This window comes from Zingiber officinale, chromosome 2A (assembly GCF_018446385.1).
Source record: "Zingiber officinale cultivar Zhangliang chromosome 2A, Zo_v1.1, whole genome shotgun sequence".
Classification (NCBI taxonomy): domain Eukaryota; kingdom Viridiplantae; phylum Streptophyta; class Magnoliopsida; order Zingiberales; family Zingiberaceae; genus Zingiber; species Zingiber officinale.
Window position 1 is genome coordinate 46,718,515 of NC_055988.1, and position 8,087 is coordinate 46,726,601.

At 39.6% G+C, this 8,087-nt stretch overlaps 1 non-coding gene across 1 annotated transcript; it reads left to right on the forward strand.

Annotated features, from left to right (window-relative positions):
* The first annotated feature begins 405 nt into the window (after nucleotides 1-405).
* LOC122044579 lies at nucleotides 406-511 on the forward strand. The gene has a single exon (XR_006129612.1). It is a non-coding gene; the product is annotated as a small nucleolar RNA R71 (small nucleolar RNA).
* Nucleotides 512-8,087: the final 7,576 nt, after the last annotated feature.

Here is an 8,087-nt window from a genome sequence, read left to right on the forward strand (position 1 = left end):
TTGCCACTTCTCAACCCAACATCATCACACTTTTCATTGGATCTTGACTGTGTAGGAGGGGGATCTTCTTTAAACCATTTTGAAACAATACTACTAAGCTTTGCCCCCAAATGTTTGAACTCCTCACTCTGTGACTTGTGAATTTCAACATTTTTAGGTGGTTGAATTTCATTTTGTTTGATAGGCTCTCTTACATTTATGGCTTTCACTTCTTGAATATCTGAGGGAAATTCCATCCAACTTTTGTTCGACCATTCATGGAGGTTCAATGTCACTTGATCAATTAACGAATAAGCTTCATCTACACTTTTGTCCATAAAAGAACCTCCAGCTGATGAATCCAATAAAGTCTTGTCTGAGAAAGAAATTCCCCAATAGAATATGTGCAAAATCAACCATTTTTCAAAACCATGATGAGGGCACTGTCTTTGAAGACTCTTGAATCTATCCCATGCTTCAAATAATGATTCTCTATATGCCTGAGCAAAATTTGTTATGCAATTTCTCATATACACCGTTCTACTTGGAGGGAAAAAATGATTCAGAAATTGCTTCTCCAATTGTTCCCAACTTGTGATGCTTTGAGGACAGAGAGAATATAGCCAAGTCCTTGCTTTATCCTTGATACTGAAAGGAAATGTCATCAATCGAACTGCATCTGCTGATACTCCTTCACATTTCATCAAATCACAAATCTCTAAAAATGTTTCAAGATACAGATAAGGACTTTCTGATACTTCTCCTCCAAATTTGTGACCTTGTATCATGAAAATTATCTCTGGGTCTAGTTGGAAACTTTCTGCTTCAATTTGAGGTTGCACAATGGGAGATAAAAATCTTGCAGAAAAGGGTGTAGAAAAATTTCTCATGGGCCTGCTTGACATGTTAGTGCTCATGGATATTCAAGGAGAAAAAGAAAACTATCAAGAATCAAAAACAAGAAATAAAATGCAATATGAAAAGCAAGAAAGCAAATGCAGAATTTAAATTGCAAGAAAGAAAATGCATAATGAAAACAAGAAAGAAAAGATAAAAGGAAAAAGAAAAATGTCTAGAATAATTCATATGCTAAAGATTGCAAGATATGTTTACAAAAGAAAAGAAGAAAGAAACTAGATCAAAAGAGAAAATAGAGAAAAGTTAGATTAGAGTGCTAGAAATCAAGAATGCAAAGTTAGAATTAGAATTAGAATTGCAACAAAAAGAATTGTCAAGAATGTTATTCAAGAAAAGAAAAGCTTATAGAAACAGAATTCTAAAGTTACAACTATGAAAACGTAAAGAAAGAAAGAAAAGTTATGTTTAGTCTAACTCAATTGATAATTCCTAATGTTATAGCGCAGTTCCCCGGCAACGGCGCCAAAAACTTGTCACGCTCCGTAAGTGTACGGAAATGTCGCAAGTAATATAAAAGATTATCGTATCCACAGGGACTGGAATAAGCACTAGAAATGTCTCAATGAGAATTAGCTAAACAACTATCCAATTGTTTCGAATGCAAAGTGAAGGTAAACAAATCTAATATTAAAAATCAAATAACAAGAGTTTATTGTTTTGGGTTATGATAAAGGGAGATTCTAGGAGTTTCGGTTTCTTTGTAGGATTTCTCGAATGTAAATGGTTCACCAATTCTTATCCCTCAATTGCCAAACATGTAGAAAGTTGTCGGTTCTCTCTTGCAATAGACAACCGGCTAAGGACTGAGAAATGTATCTAAATAGGATTAATTAGACATGAACCTATGTTGTCCTTACACAGATGTGCACCTATTACTATGCCTTCCTCGGATATCAACATAAAAGCCCACGACTTATTAATCTATCAAGATACAAGAAACTAATCACAAAATCCATCCTACTCTCTTGAATATTCCTATTTCCTCTTCAAGATTGTCTCCCAAACGTCCTTACACGGGCTTGCACCTGTCACGTGGATCCCTCGGATGATCGAGTGAGAGTTTATCTTTACAAAGTCTATAAGAAATCCAAACAATTAATCAAGAATGAGAATTAAGCACGAATCACCATTAATCATTCAAGATCTAATTGATACAAGCAAGATAATGTCATTGAAACAAGAAAATGGAAAATCCATAAGAGATTACATCAATCCATCATACAAATACTCCCTTCATCCTAGAATACAAGATCTACTCCATGAATCGAGGAAGAAAACCCGAAGAAATAGAAAATACAAGCATTTCTTAAATCCCCAATCCAAGAAACCAAGAAAAGGGGGAAAGAGAAAACTTATCTATGAAGAAGCTTCGTCTTCGGATCCAATCCTCGCTCCGGAGTCGAAATCGTCAAGAACTCCCCTTGAATCGCCCAGAAATCCTCCCAAGATGTGGAGGAAACCACCAAATCTTGCCTTCTCCCAAAGGGGGAGAGATTCCCTTTCAATTCATGAAGGAAGGTTTAAATAGAGGAGGGAATCGGGCGCCACACGACCCCTCGACACGGCCGTGTGAGATCCACACGGCCATGTCCAGTTCCTTTTCTGCCAATGCTGCACGGTCGCGTGGTGCACACGGCCAAGGCCCTCCTGCTCTCTAGAAATGCTACACAACCGTGTGGTGCACACGGCCTCCACCTGCTTGGTCTCTGGAAAATCCACACGGCCGTGTAGTGCACATGGCCACCATCTGCTTGGCCTCTGGAAACCCCACACGGCCATATAGATCTACACGGCCATGTAAGGCTTCTGCTCTGATTTCTTCAAATCAAGACACGGCCGTGTGGGATTCACACGGCCATGTCCTCTTCCCTTCCTGTTAGGACCACTCGGCCATGTGTGGTACACGGCCCGATGCTCTTTCTCCCTACAATTACTTCCAAACTTGCTCAAGGACACTTAATCTTCACCAATTTCGACTCCTGTGTACAGAAAATGCACAAAAAGCAGATCTCCGAACCAAAAGAGTAAATATGCTAAAAGGAAAGCTGGAAGTATAAAAATGCATAGATCAAGCATGCTCAAAGTATGTAAATGTGCGTAAAAACATGCATAAAAGAGTATATAATCTACGCACATCAGCATGGCAAACCGAAGGAGTACCTTGTCAATATATGTACTCTGACTTAGGCCAAGCAATCTCCTAGATCTATCTCTATAGATCTGTATCCCTAGAATGCGGGATGTCTTACCTAAGTCCTTCATTGAGAAGCAACTCCCTAGCCAAGTCTTGACAAACTATAGCAAAGGGATGTCTTTCCCAATGAGTAGTATGTCATCCACATACAATATGAGGAAGACAACTATGTCCCCTACAACCTTCTTGTAGACACAAGGTTCATCTTCATTCTTGATGAAACCAAACTGTTTGATTGCATCATCGAATCAAAGATTCTAGCTCCGAGAAGCTTGCTTTAGTCCATAAATGGACCTATGCAGCTTGCATACTCTGCCAGTATGTAGTGGATCTAAAAAACCCTCAGGTTGTGTCATGTACACATCCTCGAGCAGGTTTCCATTCAGAAACATGGTTTTGACATCCATCTGCCATATCTCATAGTCATGGTATGCTGCAATAGCAAGCATTATTCGAATGGACTTAAACATCGCTACTGGAGAAAAGGTTTCATCATAGTCAATACCATGAATCTGCTTGAAATCTTTAGCTACCAAGCGACCCTTATAGATAAGTCCATCCAAGTCAGTCTATCTCTTAAAGACCCACTTGCACCCAATGGGTTTTACCCCTTCAGGTGGATCAACCAAACTCCATACTTGGTTGGTGTACATGGATTCCATCTCGGGTCTCATGGCCTCTAGCCATTTCTTGGAATCTGGTCTCATCACAGCTTCCTGATAGGTGGTAGGCTCATCATCTATGAGCACAACGTCATCATGGTCAGACAAGAGAAATGAGTATCTCTCAGGCTGACGACGTACCCTATCAGACCTGCGAAGAGGTATGTCTACTTGAACTGGTTGTTGTTCCTCAACTCTTTGAGGAACAACATCATCCACAACACTTTGTGGTTCCAATTCAACTTCCATCGAGGCATCAATGCTATTGTTCGCATCTTGAACTTCTTCAAGATCGAACGTGCTCCCACTAGTCTTTCTAGAAACAAAGTCCCTTTCTAGAAAGCCCCAGTCTTTGTCACAACTACCTTGTGCTGACTGGGAATGTAGAAGTAATATCCCTTAATTTCCTTGGGATATCCAATAAAGTAGCACTTGTCGGATTTGGGTCCAAACTTGTCTGAGACTTGACGTCGAACGTAAGCCTCACAACCCTAAATCCTCATGAAATACACAAGGGCATCTCTCCCAGTCCATATCCTATATGGTGTCTTTTTCACAGCCTTGGATGGAACTCGGTTGAGTATAAAAGCTGTCGTGTCTAGAGCATAGCCCCAAAGGTATATCGGAAGATCTGTGTGACTCATCATAGATCATACCATATCTAATAGGGTACGATTTCTCCTTTCAGATACACCATTCCACTGTGGTGCTCCAGGAGGAGTGAGTTGGGATAGAATCCCACACTCAGCTAGGTAGTCACGAAACTCATGGCTAAGATATTCCCCACCTCGATCTAATCGAAGTATCTTAATACTCTTGCCAAGCTGGTTCTGTACTTCATTCTTGAATTCTTTGAACTTTACAAAGGATTCTGACTTATGTGTCATCTAGTACACATAACCATATCTACTGAAATCATCAATAAATGTGATGAAGTACCTATAACCGCCTCTAGCAACGACATTGAAAGGGTCACATACATCACTATGTATGAGTCCTAACAAATCAGTCGCTCTCTCGCTGTGCCCACTAAAGGGAGTCTTGGTCATCTTGCCTCGTAGGCATGACTCGTATATCTCATATGATTAAAAATCTAATGAGTCCACCAAACCATCCTTATGGAGCTGGGATAAGCGCTTGTCATTTATATGACCTAAGCGACAGTGCCAGAGGTAGGTTTGGTTCATGTCATTTGACTTGAACCTCTTGGTATTTATGTTATAGATAGGGCTCTCAAGGTCCAGAATATAGAGTCTGTTCATCAGAGGTGCACTACAATAGAACATATCGTTTAAATAGATGGAACAACATTTGTTCTTTATTGTAAACGAAAATCCTTTCTTGTCCAAACAAGAAACTGAAATTATGTTCTTAGTCAAGGCAGGCACATAACAACAATCATCTAATTCTAGTACAAGCCCAGAGGGTAGAGATAGATAGTAAGTTCCTACAGTAATAGCAGCAACCCATGCTCCATTGCCTACTCGTAGGTCTATCTCACCCTTCGTCAATGCCCTGCTATTTCTCAGCGCTTATACATTATTACAAATGTGCGAAGCACATCCGGTATCCAATACCCACGAAGAATAAATAGAGTGGTTGACTTCTATAACATGTATACCTGAAGTAGAAATCTTATTTCTCTTCTTCTTAAGATCTTCCAGGTATTCTTTGGGGTTCCTCTTCCAGTGCCTTGCTTGTCCTTGATATAGGTGACAAAGATGTTCAACCATATCATAAGCGCCCATCAACTCATGTTGCTTCTGAAGCTCAGAGTTCATGGTCGTGAGCATAAGACAGTACACATCTAATGTGTCATCTTGATGCTTCTTGTAAGCATCTCGGTCTACTCGCGTGGCAGTGGCAGGAGGAGCCTCCGGAATGGGCTGCTCTGGAACGTACAATTTACGTTCTTGGGTGAGAATTATTCTCAGGTTCCTGTACCAGTCCAGGAAATTTGCTCTATTGAGCTTGTCCTTCTTAAGGACAGAACGCAGAGAGAAGTTGTTCGTGTTTGACGTCATGGAAATTCTACAACAGAAATAAATACAGAAATAAATATGATATTCTTTTAAATCATTTAATTAGGCCTTCAACTAAATGATGCTCCCACTGAATTCTATAATTCATGTGGGACAAGATCCACATCATACTAACTCTTGAGTTAGCTTTGGCTAATATGCCCAAGATTTAGTATGATCGGTAGGTAACGATTACCAATTACATCTCTATGCAACTCTTGTTTATAGGATCATTATCCGTAGTTATATTAAAACTTGAGTTAGCTTTTGGCTAATACGCCCAAGAATTAATATAAATGTGATTTATGTCCTATCTTTCCAACCGTTGGAAGAATGCCTATAGTTATACTCGATCCAACCGAGTAAACTAGGAATACTCAATCTAATTGAGTTTGTACTCGCCCATGCGTTGATAAGCGGGACCAAGATTGTCCCTTCGTACCCTACCAAGATAATATGTGTTGCTTTGCTTTGGCAGATTAAACAACACATGTGATCGAGGTAGTGATAGGTATCACGCCACGGTAGGCATTAGAGTCGACGTGATTTAGATCTAATCTAATCGATGATGCGTATCATATACTAGATTTAGATCTAATCTAATCGTGGGGTGCATCATGTGCACGATTTAGATCTAATCTAATCGTTAGGCACTAATTAATTACTTAACTAACTAGCATGCATCACATACACACAAAAGCAATTAATTAAATAATTTTGTGATTATGTAATGACCCTACTACGATCTTCTCAAGCCAATGAAAAGATCAGATGGTCAACCTAAGGTCAACAGCTTCTCAAGCGCCTTCCTTTTGACCACCTTGTGTTGCTCACGCCTTCCTCGTAACTCCGTCTTGAGTGGACCTTCCACCGCTTCAAAATTTACATTACAATTTTGAAACTCGAGTTACATTCGAGTCTAAATCTAATTTACAACCAGAATATAAATAGGGAGGCACGACGCGCAGGTCGCGTATCAAATACAGCACACACAAACACATGACGGCACGCAGACTGTATTATAAATTACAACACAAATCCAATCATATTGGGTCTTTTTGGGCCATGACTATCACAAAAAAAATATATAATTCAAAATTATATATTTTTCATAATTTTCTGTAATTTTTCATAATTTTTACAATTTTTTATGAGTAAATTTTTCTCGGCGGTCTCGATTAGCGATTTCGGGCGCAATCGCGGAGCAAATCCCCTTGCGGGGTTAGGGACAGTACCCCTACCTACGATCTAACCATCGTGAATTGCTCCTAAGGGATCCTACAGTGCCTTAGCCCGTTGTCCCAAAAAGTTTTGGGTCGAAACATTGTCGTAACGGAAAAATCTTCTCGGTAGTCGAAGCCTACAAGTGTCAAAACACTTGTGCTTAGCTTCTACGAGAAAAATACCCTTTAAAACAATAAAAATCATGAAATTACAGAAATTCATAGAATGTTTATTTTTCATAAAAACCAAAATAAACTCGTACACGCCTTCGCACGTGGCTCTGATACCACTGTTGGGATTTTCGGGCCGCGAAAATCGCTTTTCGCGTCGCGGAAACCCCGAATCTCCCTAACCAATGGATCCGTGCGAAGAATAAAATTTTTCAAAAAATTATGAGTACGAGTTTACCTAGATCAACTCTTAGATCTATATGTTTAGAAAATTACCCTTGATGCGTGCCCTTTTCGAATCCCGCTCGTCCAAGGAAGTGTCGGATCTCAAGATTGTCAACGTAGACAATCCTCTAGAAGTATCCACGCGAACAAGATGTGTTCTCTAACACACAAGGATGGAGAAGAGAACACCACAAGTGTGCTAGCACTTCTTGATGCTCTCGGATGGGATTGGAAGAAGAAGAAAGGAAAAGAAGAGAACATACTCCTCAAAAAAATCTCTATGTGACTTCCACTAACCTTTCTTCTTGGATTAGACTCACTCTCCTTTCTTCTCCCTTTCTTGAAACCCACGACCAAGAGAAGAGAAGGAACAAAAAGAGAGCTTGAGGAAGAAGATGATGTGAATGTGAGTGAATCAAAAATTCATTCTCATTCAAAACCAAAAATGTAACCCCCATTATCATTAAATGTGGCCATTAAAGAGAATAGATTTGTAACCCACATGAAGTGGCACACTTTGATGATGTGGCACATCATCATTAGTCCTCCTAATGCCAAATAACTAATGATGTGGCAAATAGTCAAGTTAAACTTGACTCTTCCTCTTCCTCACAAGTCAAGTCAAACTTGACATAATCTCTCTCATGGTTGATCTAATCCAACCATTTAATTCAAGCCAATTTAATATAATGAA